Raw genomic sequence first — 13,099 nt, 5'->3', positions numbered from 1 at the left:
TACTACTGACAATCAATGATATTTTCAGTATTTGTTACCAAAGTATATTGTCTATTTTATTACTATAACATCGCTTATCACAAATACTTAAGCCCTGAGAAGAAATATTTTTGAGTCTCCAAATAACTATGGAAATGCTATAAAGAATTCACCAACTACAGGTAAACCAGTTGTACAATCCCTGCAGTTACCTCTCTGCAATTACCACACTAACACTAAGGTTTTTAGGCAGGAAAAAAAGACTTCAATCCCAGCACTTCCTCTGGTAAAAGAAAAGGAGGGGGCTAAAATGAGTGCCTAACATTTAGGAATTTTAGACTCTGGGCACAGAAAAGACATGACTTTTTGTTTGGTAATCTAGATTTAAAAGTTGTAATAGAATGTCTCTTTCTCAAGGGTAAGGAAGAGAGTATCTCACCCTTTATTTGAACAGCCCTAATGGGTGAAGACTGAGGCACCCAATAAATAGTTTGAAGAAATTTCTATTCTAGAAAACTGTATGGCACAGCGAGCCATTTAGTTATATGCTGTTAGGGGATAACAAGTGACACCAGACAAATAGTAAAGAAAAACTATTTTATTTCTTTAACTACAAGAGTAAATTCTATAGGAAAAAGTGAGAAATAATGAGTATGAACTTGCCAGTGCAGATCTGTACAAAGAGTAATGCTATGATAGTTTTCATTTACATTACACACAATATTCTCTGAATAGTACTTCATTTCTGACACTTCCCGGTCACCAAACATGTGGAGTTTTTCCCCTCACCAAGCAATTCTCTGCGACACCAGCTGGGTATCCTACACTTCAACTCAAATCTGACACTATCTACCTGGAGATAGGTTTTCATTAATTAATTTGCTAGAGCTGCTCACAGAACTCAGGAAAACAGATTACCAGCTTATTAGAAAAGAATGTAACTTAGGAACAGCCAGACGGACGAGGTGCATAGGGCCAGGCACGTGGGAAGGGGCACGGGGCTTCCACGCTCTGTGGGCCTGCCACTCCTCCTGAAGCTCCATGTGTCCACCAACCCAGAAGCTACCCGAACTCTCTCCCTTTGAGTTTTTATGGAGGCTTCATTACACAGGCAAGGTTGGTTGATTAAATAATTGGCCACTGGTGACTGAACTCCATCTCTAGCCCCTCTCCCCTCCCCAGAGGTTGGAGGGGGGGGGTGGTGTCTGAAAGTTCCAACCCTCTAATCTCAAGGTTGGTTTCCTAGCAACCAGCCCCCACCCATCCTTAGGTGTTTTCCAGAAGTCACCTCTTAGCATAAACTCAGGTGTGGCTGAAAGGGGTTGGTTACAAATAGCAAAAAACACCCTTATCACTCTTAACCGCTTAGAAAACTCCAAGGGTTTTAGGAGCTCCAGTGCCAGAAGCAGGACAAAGACCAAATATAAACTTACTATAAATCACAATATCCCCATTTGATTGTTTAGAAAGCGAGTTTAGTCAGATATATCATAGTCCTAAAAGACTTTTAGGTGCTATTATGCCTATTGTGCAGAGGCAAAAAAGAGGAAAAAAATAGGCTTATAATCAGCATTAGATGTTTTATGAATTGATGAACTGGTAAAGGAATTTGGGAGAAATGCATAGAACGCAATTAAATGCCAGCTAGGGAGCACGGCAATTACCTGTGATAGTAATGTGAACTCAAGTCCAGTATTTCTCAAACTCTCCAGAGAAATAGATCTAAGTGGCTAACAGAAGCCCAGCACCTAGCAAGCATCTCAGTATTCGAGCTAAGCAGGACCCTAGAAGCAGCAAAAGCCTATTCTCAAAGGGATCTTGGTCCTCCTGGTTACACGAATTTAAGCAAGTTACTTACCTTCACCAAGTCCCTATTTCTTTATCTGCAAAACAGAGACACAGATATCCTCTCTGAAGGCACAAGGTAGATCCTCAATAACCACAAGTTGCTCAGTTTCTTCACCCGGGTCATTTAGCAGTGGAGATCCACGAAAGCTACTTGCCAAGGAAATACAACTAGTTTAACGGCAGAGCCTAGCCTGGAGTCTGTGTTCTTTGCACAATATCCAGCTGCCAGTGGGAAGGCACCCTCTAAAATATCTTCTCCATAGCTAACTTGAGCTCTGTATTTCAGACAGACAAATATTCGTTGAAGAGGCAAAATTACTTACGGGGCAAGTAGAACAATTCATCCTCTCCTTCCTTTAAGCCTGTTCAAGCAACATTTCTGCCATTTAAAAGTCCTTACTGATTACTCTAGAAGGGCATTTCCCAACCTTTTCTGACCAATAAATCCTCTGCATGGTAATTTATCTCATGGTACCCACTAGAGATTTAAAAAATAATTTTGCAAATTTTGCTTACACTATTAAATAATCTGAATATAGAAACATTTTAGATCAGAATTTTATGAATAAGGATACTCACACCGTAGCTTTTGTCTACCTAATAATATGATAGATCATTATACTGTTAAAAGATTATGAAGTTCATCTTATAGAATCTTTTATAATATTCAAAGAACAGATAATTATTTTCTCATTTAGCAAATACTATACGGTTTTTTTAAAGTAATTAAAATGCATGACTTTCAACAAATTTCAAAAGTAAAATGTTTGGTTTACAGGCTGCATGTATATTAGGCAAAGGGCAAGTTCACAATAAATAGTAGTTAGTTCCATTATTTGTAAGCACACAGTAGGTATTCATGTACCTATGAATAGCATACAGTGAAATTTCACTATACGCTATGGCATCAAAGACAAATAAAAGCTGCTTTAATGATGATTGGAATTCTTCCCCTGTTTAAAGAAAATCAACTAGTTTTCTTAAATTTTTGTGTTTTGCTTACAAAAAGCACTTCTCAGATGGTCTTTAGTAACAAAAACCAAAGCACTAAAATAGATAAAATAGTCATGATGTTTTGTCTTTTTGACACTTTTTTAAAACTTACTAGAAACATCTTGACATGCTATGTACGATAGCATGCATTTAGCTCGCATAAATGCAACAGAGGGATAAAGATCATCCTGAGATAAATTTGCAGAATCATTATTTTATGTTCTCACTTTTTCCCATGATCAGAGTTTCTCAAGCTTTCTAATTTTAGTCAAGAGTATACTAGGGATATAAATTAAAATTGTATAATAGTACCTGACAGCAGGTAGCAAAGCTCACTGGGTGATACACAGAACAGCCGAAAAACTCACCTGAGACAGACTCTTGAAGGCTCTGCTTTAAAGGGTCGGGGTGCTATTTAAATCACTATTTACTGAGTTGCTGCTGAAGAAGAGAGCCTCAAGTTTTCAGGGCTCTGGTCCTAAATCAATTTCACAAAATTTTATTTCTATCTACTATGTACAGAACCCTTTTTTTTTTTAAAGGAAGGTACTTTTATTTTTTAAAGGAAGGTACTTTTTCTTTTTTTTTAATTAATTTATTTATTTTTATTTATTGATTTTTGGCTGCGTTGGGTCTTCGTTGCTGCGCACGGGCTTTCTCTAGTTGCGGTGAGTGGGAGCTACTCTTCGTTGCAGTGCGCGGGCTTCTCATGCGGTGGCTTCTCTTGTTGCGGAGCACGGGCTCTAGGTGCGCAGGCTTCAGTAGTTGTGGAACGCAGGCTCAGTAGTTGTGGCTCATGGGCTTAGTTACTCCGCGGCATATGGGATCTTCCCGGACCACGGATCGAACCCGTGTCCCCTGTGTCGGCAGGCAGACTCTTAACCACTGCGCCACCAGGGAAGTCCCAGAACCCTTTTCTAACCTCTACCATGCAGACGAGTAAATCAGAGCTTAAAGTCAAGGGGAGAGGGAAAGAGAAAAACACAAGAGAACTGCTGGCTATTTCCCTCGAAGCAGGAGAGAAGCTGTCTAGTTTGGTTGGGAGAGGGGGATGGGGTGTTCCGAGCCAAACAGGCTAATAAACAGCATCTTGAGATGCTAAAATGGTATGGAAGACACTGCAGAAAGAGGACAGAGCAGACTCTCCACGTGAGCCTTCCTGGAGACAAGTAAGAAGACCAGCTGAGCTCAACAAGGGAAAAGTATAAGAAAACTATCAGAGGTGAGACTAGTTGAAAGAGGTGGGCTGTTCCGTAGCCAGCCTGCAACACTAGCTTCAGGAGTTTCTCATGGAATCGACAGCCATGGAAGACTTGAGCTGGGCAAGGACGGGACCACCTGCAGAGGTGTACGACACCCAGCACAAGCCCAAATGCTTGCTTTTTTTTTTTTTTCTCCTTTATTTAACAGGGAAAAGGAGGTACTGTGTATTACTTGTATAATGAAGAAAAACTAAAAATTATTATGGGAGTAAATTAGCTGTTGAGCAAAAGAACTGATACTCTGCAGAAATAAAACAGTACACAAATCAAGTATATATACTCTGAAAAGCCATCTGATTATATAGCAAAAAATTTACTTAACTATCAAAATAGGTAAACGAAGCCTGGCAACCTTATCATCACTTCTACATTACCAGAGTCTAAGATCAAAGTCACTTTTAATATCCCCATTTATCCTCTGAAGAAAAAAAAATGTCAGAAAAATGTTAACTCACTAATAAATGAAAAGGTCCAAATTACCCAAAATGAAAGTTTAAAGAATTACTAAATATTATCACTTTCAAAACTAGTTAGCTTAATTTTAAAATTCCTCATGCCACACACCTAATACCATCAATATAAATAATATCCTTTTAATGTCCATGTTTCTGCAAACACAAGACGTTTTGTTATACCAAGAACTAAATGATTTGTGGATTAAGAATGAATTTGTTTTCACACAATTTAACTGAATTTAAACAATTACGCTTCTAGTACTATTATCTAACTTGATCTATATATTGTCAAAAACACAAAATCAAAGTAGAAAATTAAGGAGAAAACGTTTGCAACACATACATCTGACAGAGAATGTGTACCCAGAATACACAGAGACCTCTTACAACTCAATGAGGCAAACACCCCAATTTTTTAAATGGACAAAAGGCTTGACCAAAAAATGCATACAAATGGCCAATAAGCACGTGAAAAGATGTCCAACATCACTGATCACTTGGGAAATGCAAATTAAAACCACAATAAGATACTCAGCACTCAGATGCCAGTGACTTAAATGAGAGCAACACGGGACATGGGTGAAGACTCAGCGAAAATGTGGAGAAACCACAGCTCCCCCACGGAAACAAGTCAACCCTAACTCCACGCAAAACGGGACAATCGCTTGGGGAAACGGTCTGGCAGTTTCTCATAAAATTAAATCAATATTTACCACATGACCCCACAGTCTAACTACAAGGTATTTACCCAAGAGAAAGTAGAAGATATGTCCACAAAAGGCTTGCCCAAATGGTCACAGAGGCTTTACTAATAAGAGCCAAAACGGGACACAGACCCATAAACAGGTAAATGAAGAAAACATAAGATATTCACACAATGGAATATTACTGAGAAATAAAGAGAAACTACTGAAACAAGCAACAACATAGATAAATCTCAAAAACATGTTGGATCAAAGAAGTCAGTCACAAAAATGTATATTCTGCGTAATTCCATTCATGTGAAATTCTTAAACAGGAGAAATCGGACTGGCAGTTGGGAGCACAAAAGAACTCTGAAATGATAGCAAGGTTATATCTTGATTGAGGTGACAGTTACAGATGTTTACATTTGTCAAAATTCTTCAAACTGTACCCTTCAAATACGTGCATTTTCATGTATATAAACTACACTTCAATAAAGTTGATTTTGCACACTAAAAAATGGATACCTCTCTAGAAAGTGATTTGGCAACATCTATTAAAACTTGAACTGTGCATAATCTTGAACCAGCAATTCTCCCTATAGAAAGCCATCACACAAATGTTCAAAGCTCCATAAGGATGTTCCCTCCTTGTGGGGAGAGCACAACGTCCACACAGACGGCTGGTTCACTGCATGACGGCACAGAAGCCGGCATACTGCGTATTCCACGTAACAAAACAGCCTGAGAGCTTAGAGCAGAGGGCAGCAAACTTCTGCAAACAGCCACATGGTTAAGTGCTTTGAGGCTTGGCAGGCCACATCCAGTCGCCTTGCATATTCTTTTGGGGTATTTGCTGTTGTTTTACAACTCTTTTAAGAAATGCTAAAATCATGGGTAACTCGAGGGCCTTACGAAAACAAAGAAAACACACACACACACACACACACACACACACACACACACACACACACACACACACACACACCCCCCCCAGGCTGAGAAATCAGGGCTTTGAAGCCCAAATGCCCAAATTCAAATCCATACTCTACCACTAACTAGTTACCTAAGCTCTCCATCTCTTGTTATTACAGTGTCTATGTAAAATAAATGAAAGCACTTAAAACAGTGTTGACCACATAGCAAGCTTTAAAGAAATAGCAAGCTTTTTAAAATGAAACAGATCTCTGCATTGACCTAAAAAAATGTTTCATAACAAAATAACTTGATCCTGTTTTTGTAAAATACATGTATTAATATATATTCATATGAATACACTGGGAAGTTTGGGAAGAATATACAGCAAACTGTTAAGGGTAGGGAATGGGGTTACAGGGATCAAGAAAGTTTTCACTTTGTAAACGTCTAAATTGTTTTCAGTTTTTTTAATTGAACACATATTACCTGTTTTTAATCAATACATAATTCAAAGTAAACAGAAATGAAAAGCGCCGTTTTCTTCACATACAGGTTCTAAGCACGTACTTAAGCCTGGGAAGTGTTTAGTTCCATGAATGAGAAAGTACATCAACTCTTATAAACAATACTAGTGCAATAACTAAGAATCACTTATCAAACAATTTGTGCCAGCTGTAGTTCTAAGGGCTTCACGTGTATTAACTCATTTAACTCTCTCAACAACCTTATGGAATGAGTAGTTATCATTAGGACCACCAATTTACAGATAGGGAACTTAGACATCAAGGACAACGTGACACAAACTGGCAGTTCGGGAACTGGAACCCAAGCAACGTGACTCCAAAGACCACACTCTCAAAACTTGTACTGCCCCCAGAGCGCACACTAGTACAACTCCGGCTGAAAAGAAATCCACAAAGACATCTTTTAGTTTGTCTAGGGCATCAGAGCCCATAAACCTACAATTATCTACTTTTAAATATAACTCTCTGATTGATTCAAATAAACTCACTCTTCTTGGAACCAATCCGTCTTCAATCATCCAGGAGACCAGCAGATAACACGAAGTAGATAAAATGGAGCCAAACAGAATCTAAGTTTGGATCCTGACTGCAAATTCCTAGCTGGATAATCCTGGGCAAATTCTTAACCCTCTACATCAAAGTTTCCTTATCTGTAAAGGTTTGCAGAGTGTGTTGTTGTCGTTGTTAAAGTTTTTTACGGTAAAACATACATAACATAAAATTTACCATTTTAACCATTTTTAAGCACACAATTCAGTGGCATTAGACACATGCAAAATGTTGTACAGCCATTACCACCTTCCACGTCCAGAACTTTTTCACCTTCCAAACAGCAACTCTGTCCCAATTAAACACTATCTTCCCGTTCCCCTCTCCCCTCTGCCCCTGGTAACCTCTTATTCTACTTTCTGTCTCGGAATTTGCCTGTTCTAGGTGCCTCCTATAAATGGAATCATACAATTGTTTCCTTCTGTGTCTGGCTTATTTTCCTTAGCATAACATTGTCAAGTTTCACCCATGTTATTATATGTGTCAGTACGTCATTCCTTCAATAGCTGAACATTCCATTGTATGTATATACCATGTTTTGTTTATCCAAACATCTGTTGATGAATGCAAGGTGGTTTTTACAAGAATTAAAAACAAAGCCTCTGATGTGAATGTTACCCCAATAAAAACAAACAAACCAAACAACCAAATGAATGAATAAAGAATCTGGCAAATAGTAGGCTCTTTACTATTAATGTCTTTTTTTTCCACTTCATTTTTGTCATATTTTTGCACCACATAGTGGTGCAGTGGCAAGATATAAAACAGTGCAACCATCTTAAAAATTTATCAGCTATGCCTTTTGAGATATTATTGGATTTACAAATCTACATTTATCATATCATTTTAAAAGAATGATGAAGAACATCCCAATAAATAATCTGTAATTACACTGGCACTACTTCCTTCAGTTTTAGCTTCAAAACCTACCTCAAATTATTCCAATAAAGAACTCATTAATGGTAACTAGACACCTAACGATTAAAAGATGTACTCGCCCCTTATATTTTTGTACAATTATCAATTTCAACACAAATTAAGCAGATACTATATGCTATGATCCATCAAGGTTCTCTCTAGCTGCCTGAAATACCAAACATGAAAACCAATAGCTGCACCTAAAGGATATCCAATTTTCAATACCTCAGAGTGTTAATAACTAGGAGAGACCTTGGAACTTGTACATCTTGACAATTATTTTTCTTTATAACCACTGCCTCTCAGAGAGGGAGAAAAACACCTTCCAAAGTTCCTCACAACATAAATATGAATATATCCTGTTTCCTTTGCAACTTCCTTTGTCAAATTATTTCCTTACATTTTTTGGATTTCCTTCATTCATTCAACTATTAACACCTACTCTCTAGCAACCACCAGGTATAAAAAGAAAAGTAAGACAGAGCTTCTGACTCAAGGCACTTAAGACTGTAGTGAAGGAGTCGGAGGCACCAGCAAGTGATTACAATACAATTGGATACATGCTACAATAAAGGTATGAACAAAGCCCTTGCAGGCACAGGGAAGGCCTCTAGCAAGTGAAGCTTTCTCTGAACTTAAGGAGCTGTTCCTCTCCTGCTCTCCTCCAAACTGAAGATTTCACCTGCCCATCTAGAATTCTTCATCATTCCCAGAAAATGTTTTCTTCATTTGTACGGACATAAAGACTTCAAGGCAAATCCATAAATCATTTCTAATTGACCCCAGAAGACATTAGATCCGCTGACAAGCGGATTTTTCCTTGCTGTTAGTTCTTTAAAAGCAGCTCAACTTTCTTAATCACTTTTTAAGGCCAGGACAGAACCTAATCCACACTCTTCGAGCATGCCAGCTCAAAGGATGGAGGATATCCTGGAAAACCTCAGGGTGAGCTGGGGAAATGTGCCTAAAAATTTAAGTGGCGACACAAAGATAATCACTTACACATACGCATCCAAGGCAAAGCTGGTATAAAAGTATTAGAGCTCTTTTTTTTTTTTTGCCTAATTACACTAAATCAACAAGTGTGTTCTTTTAATCACTGCTACTTAAACTAAACATTCTCAATTCAAATAGAAAAAATTTAAAACCAATTCCCCAAAAAAACTTTAAAAAAAAATCTTGTGACAAGTACAAAGATAGTAATTATCAAATACAGTGTACACAAGAAGGGAAAAACTGGAATTTTATATCCTAAAAGATCCAAATTTCTGCCAAAATCTGCGTAACTAGTTCATCTCATAACAATGGGCAAGACTTTTTAATATATAATTACCAGCAACTAATATAAATGTAAACAATACTTAGGAACAGCACCTGGAATGTCTGTCCGTTCAGTGGTGTCCAACACTGCAAAATATGTAATAAAGACTTTTACAATGCATTTCTTTGTCTCCATTTTTATGAAACCATAAGACAGTAGGTTGTACATCAGATCATCAGAACAATGCAAATCAGAAGAGTGTCTATGTGTTTCTAAATTCCTTTTCTTTGAATATGTTCACTTTCCACAAAAATTAGAATTTAAGATGCCATTTTCCTAAGTGCTTCCAGGACTTTAAACATTACATTCTCTAACACATCTCCAAAAAGAGAGAATGGGATTCTTTATATCTAGGACTAGCATCCTATCTATTCCTATCTTTAGGGAATATGAAAAGGAAATTAAAATATGTCTTAAATGCTTTCATTTTCTTGCAAATAAAATGATCAATAAACTAATTAGGATTACACACTTGTTCTACTTTTATTCCCAAACATAAAATAATTGCTAATGGTCATGAATGAAGAGTAATGGAAAACAAACTCCAAGACCCCCCCTAGCTCCCTGGTGGTCTAACAGTTAGGATCCCAACCGATCTCAAAACCCTCTAGAAGTATAGATTACAGTCAACTGTGTCAGCATTAGTGTTCTTTAAAGATTTTTTTAAAATATTGTTTTAAATGTTGTTTTATGTGACACTGAAACGCCATAAAACTAAGCTGATAATGACCTTTCAAACCCAGCAAGTAAACCTTGTAGTAAAATATTTTGAAATACCAAAGACACATCTTTATTTCCAAATGAATTTAAATTTTACAGATCCTGTGTTACAAACAAAGGAAGTTTAACTTAACTGTGGACAGCACACATTCGATTTCTTAGGCAACAAACATTTCTGCAGCCAGCCTTTTCTGACTCAACAAAGCTATTGTTCACATAAAACAAGACCAATTAATGAGAAATTGCTAACCATACCACCTAAATACACGTTTGTCATAAACATTTTCTTGTGATCAACTTTCAACCATCTCATCCTCATTCATCCCCTAGGGATTTGGGGAATAATCGCTTACTAAATGACAGCTGATTTCGTTAGCACCTGTCGCCAGTCTCAGCTGTATCACACAAGTTGGCCGAAACAGCCTGTAATTTTTTTTTAAGATTATGATTCTTTAGAAAGTGGGGACTCATCAGGCGTGAGTTCACCAAGTTTTCCAAAATATCGTGCTTCTCATTCCTCCCATTTTTCAAAAAGTGACCCTGTGGCACCGACTTTTGGGTGGGCGGGGGGGAGGGGTGCCACAATGACGCGGGAACTCGACGGAAAGCCCTCCGAAACGAACAAAACCGGGAAGGGGGAGAACAGCGAGACCCTTCCCTCAAACTTAACAGAAAGCCCGCCGAGAAGGCGAAGGCGGCCGGGACCGCCTGGTCCGAGCGGGTGGAGACGAGGAGCTCCGGAGCTCCTTTCCGGGGAAATGTCAGACGCGCGGCCGCTCGGAGTCCGGTCTCCGCGCGCCGTCCCGGCCCCCGCGGCCCCGGCCGAGCCTGCGCCCTCACGGGGAGGGGGCGTGGAGCCGAGCCCGCCCGCTGCACCGCGGCCGCCGCTCCCCACGCCACTCTCCCGCCCGCTGTCAGGCCCCGGTGTCACTGCCCCTTCCTCGCGCCGAGCTCCCCCGAGACACAGTCCGTCCTTTGTCTGAGTGCACACTCGGCGCCGAGGTCCCACCAACTTGTGTGCGTCCCGTCCCACCCGGGCGCTCCTGCCGCGGCGCTCCACACAAAGGAGACCGGGGCTCGGGCGGCCGGCCCGCCCCGGGCACCGGAGCGCCCCCAGCCCAGCCCCGGCGCCTCCGGAGGGGCGGGCGCGCGAGAGGACCCCTTCGCTTGCCCCCCGCGGCGCCCGCCCGGGCTCCCGCCTCGGGTCACCGGGTCCGGCACTGCCCGCCCGTGGCGGTCGCGCGGGCCGGCCCGGACCCACGACCCCTTCAGAAGGGTCTCCTCTCACCCCGCCAGCCAAAGCGGCGCCCCGGGAGAGCCCGCTCGGGGCGATACCCGGACGGGCAGAGCGGCGGCGGGGATGTCCCACCACCGCCGCCGCCGCCCCTCGCCGGGCTCCGGAGCACCGCCGGCCGGCCGGCCCGACAGCGGCGCGTTACCTGCGCCCCGCGCCCCAGCCCGCGCCGCTCCCGCGCGCCGCTGCCGCCGCCGCCGCTGCCGCCGCCGGGGCTCCACCGCCTTCTGCGTCCCAGTGGGTGTCGGACGCTCCCGGACCGAGCGCCAAACCCGGCAGCCCAATCGCCATCGCTTTTATTTGGCCCCCCCTGTCCAACCAAGCGCCGCCCCGATTGGCGGGACGCGAGGCGGGCTCCCATCCAATCACAGGGCCCGCCGGGCTCTGAGGCGCAGAGCCAGCCCCACGCCGAGGCGCCCGCGGGACCCGGCCGGGCCGGGCCGGCGGCGCGTGCGCGCGCGAGTGGGTGGGCGCCGGGGGACGCCGCTGCTGGTGGAAGCGCTGCGCTGGTTCTTTGTTCTTTCGCGGAACGCACGGCGCCTTTCAGGAAGGCGGTGGGCCGGCGCGCGGGGACGAAGGGCCTCTGGAGCCCGAATCCCGGGCCGCGGGCGGGGGGCGGACAGGGCGGGGTGGCGGGAACCGGCCTGAGGGCGGGACGGCGCGCTCGCGGCTCTTGGCGGGAACCGCCGCCTCGGAGTTCCCGGGCCGGAGGGGCGGGGCGGGGCCGAAAGCCAAGTTTGAACCAGTTCAAAACTCGGGGGTGGTAACGGTTTCAACCGCCGCGCTCTTTTCCCCGCGCGCGGAGCCGAGGCCCGGGCCGGCCGGCGAGTGCGCGGGAGGCGCCCGGACAGGAGGGCCCGCGGTGCCCCGTTTGCCGGCCAGATGCGCTCTGGGGCCCCGGCTCCAGCCCGGCTGGGCTCGGGCGAGGAGCCGCGAGCCTCCCGCGCTCCGGTGGGGCCAGCGTGCCGCCCCCCGGGCCGAGCGGAGCGTCCTGCCCGCTACTTTTGTCTGCTGCCGCCCCTCGGCCGCTTGGCCCGCCTCGGATTCCCGGCCCGCTGGACTTTGTTTGGTCGAGCCCGCAGTGCCCATGCCTTAGAAACCTGGCACAGAGCGGCGTCACAATTATTTCAAATTCCTCATTTAGAGCGCCTTGTTCAGACCCTTCCAGGGTTTGTAGTGCCAAGCACGTGTCAACGTTAAAAATCATTTATCAAGGATGAGTGCCGTTCACTTGCCTCGTGCTAACGCCTCTGGAAAGTATTAGGATGATTGCAACATTTTTCAAGTATTAAAAAAAATGATCTTGGGGTAAGCCTGTTTCAACCCAGAGGAATTAGGAATATTCTACTTCAGATACAATCCCCACTTTTGATTTTTCTGGCAATGAAGTTAAGATTATTACGAATTTTTTTTTTTTAATAGGACGCAGCTATAGGGCAAAGTAACCACTCACCCATATAAACTGGGATTCCATACTGAGAGTTCAGATGCGGTGCGGGGAGGATGGTCAACTATGAGCTGGAGCTAAAAGCCTAACGGAATCATGTTTTTAATATTTTTAGTTACATTTTTAAATAATTATGATTTTTAATGACTAGTTCCTCATGTGATTTAACCCATAGTTCTACCAACTTT

At 43.0% G+C, this 13,099-nt stretch overlaps 1 protein-coding gene across 5 annotated transcripts in view; it reads right to left on the bottom strand.

Moving 5' to 3' along the window:
• Positions 1 to 11,663, bottom strand: part of EZH2 (enhancer of zeste 2 polycomb repressive complex 2 subunit) — a 62,973-nt gene extending 51,310 nt beyond the window's left edge. For 2 of the 5 annotated variants that reach the window (XM_059933140.1, XM_059933145.1), the window contains exons 1-2: positions 11,610 to 11,653; positions 9,504 to 9,536 (exon numbers count right to left, since the gene is read on the bottom strand). The gene's annotated coding sequence lies outside the window, so the exon portion shown is untranslated. Of the gene's footprint in view, positions 1 to 9,503; positions 9,537 to 11,609 lie in introns of all 5 variants that reach the window. The other 3 variants (XM_059933146.1, XM_059933143.1, XM_059933141.1) reach the window with 3 other exon arrangements.
• Positions 11,664 to 13,099: the final 1,436 nt, after the last annotated feature.

Source organism: Balaenoptera ricei, chromosome 9 (assembly GCF_028023285.1).
Source record: "Balaenoptera ricei isolate mBalRic1 chromosome 9, mBalRic1.hap2, whole genome shotgun sequence".
NCBI classification, from domain to species: Eukaryota; Metazoa; Chordata; class Mammalia; order Artiodactyla; family Balaenopteridae; genus Balaenoptera; species Balaenoptera ricei.
This window is presented reverse-complemented; position numbering and strand designations above follow the sequence as displayed.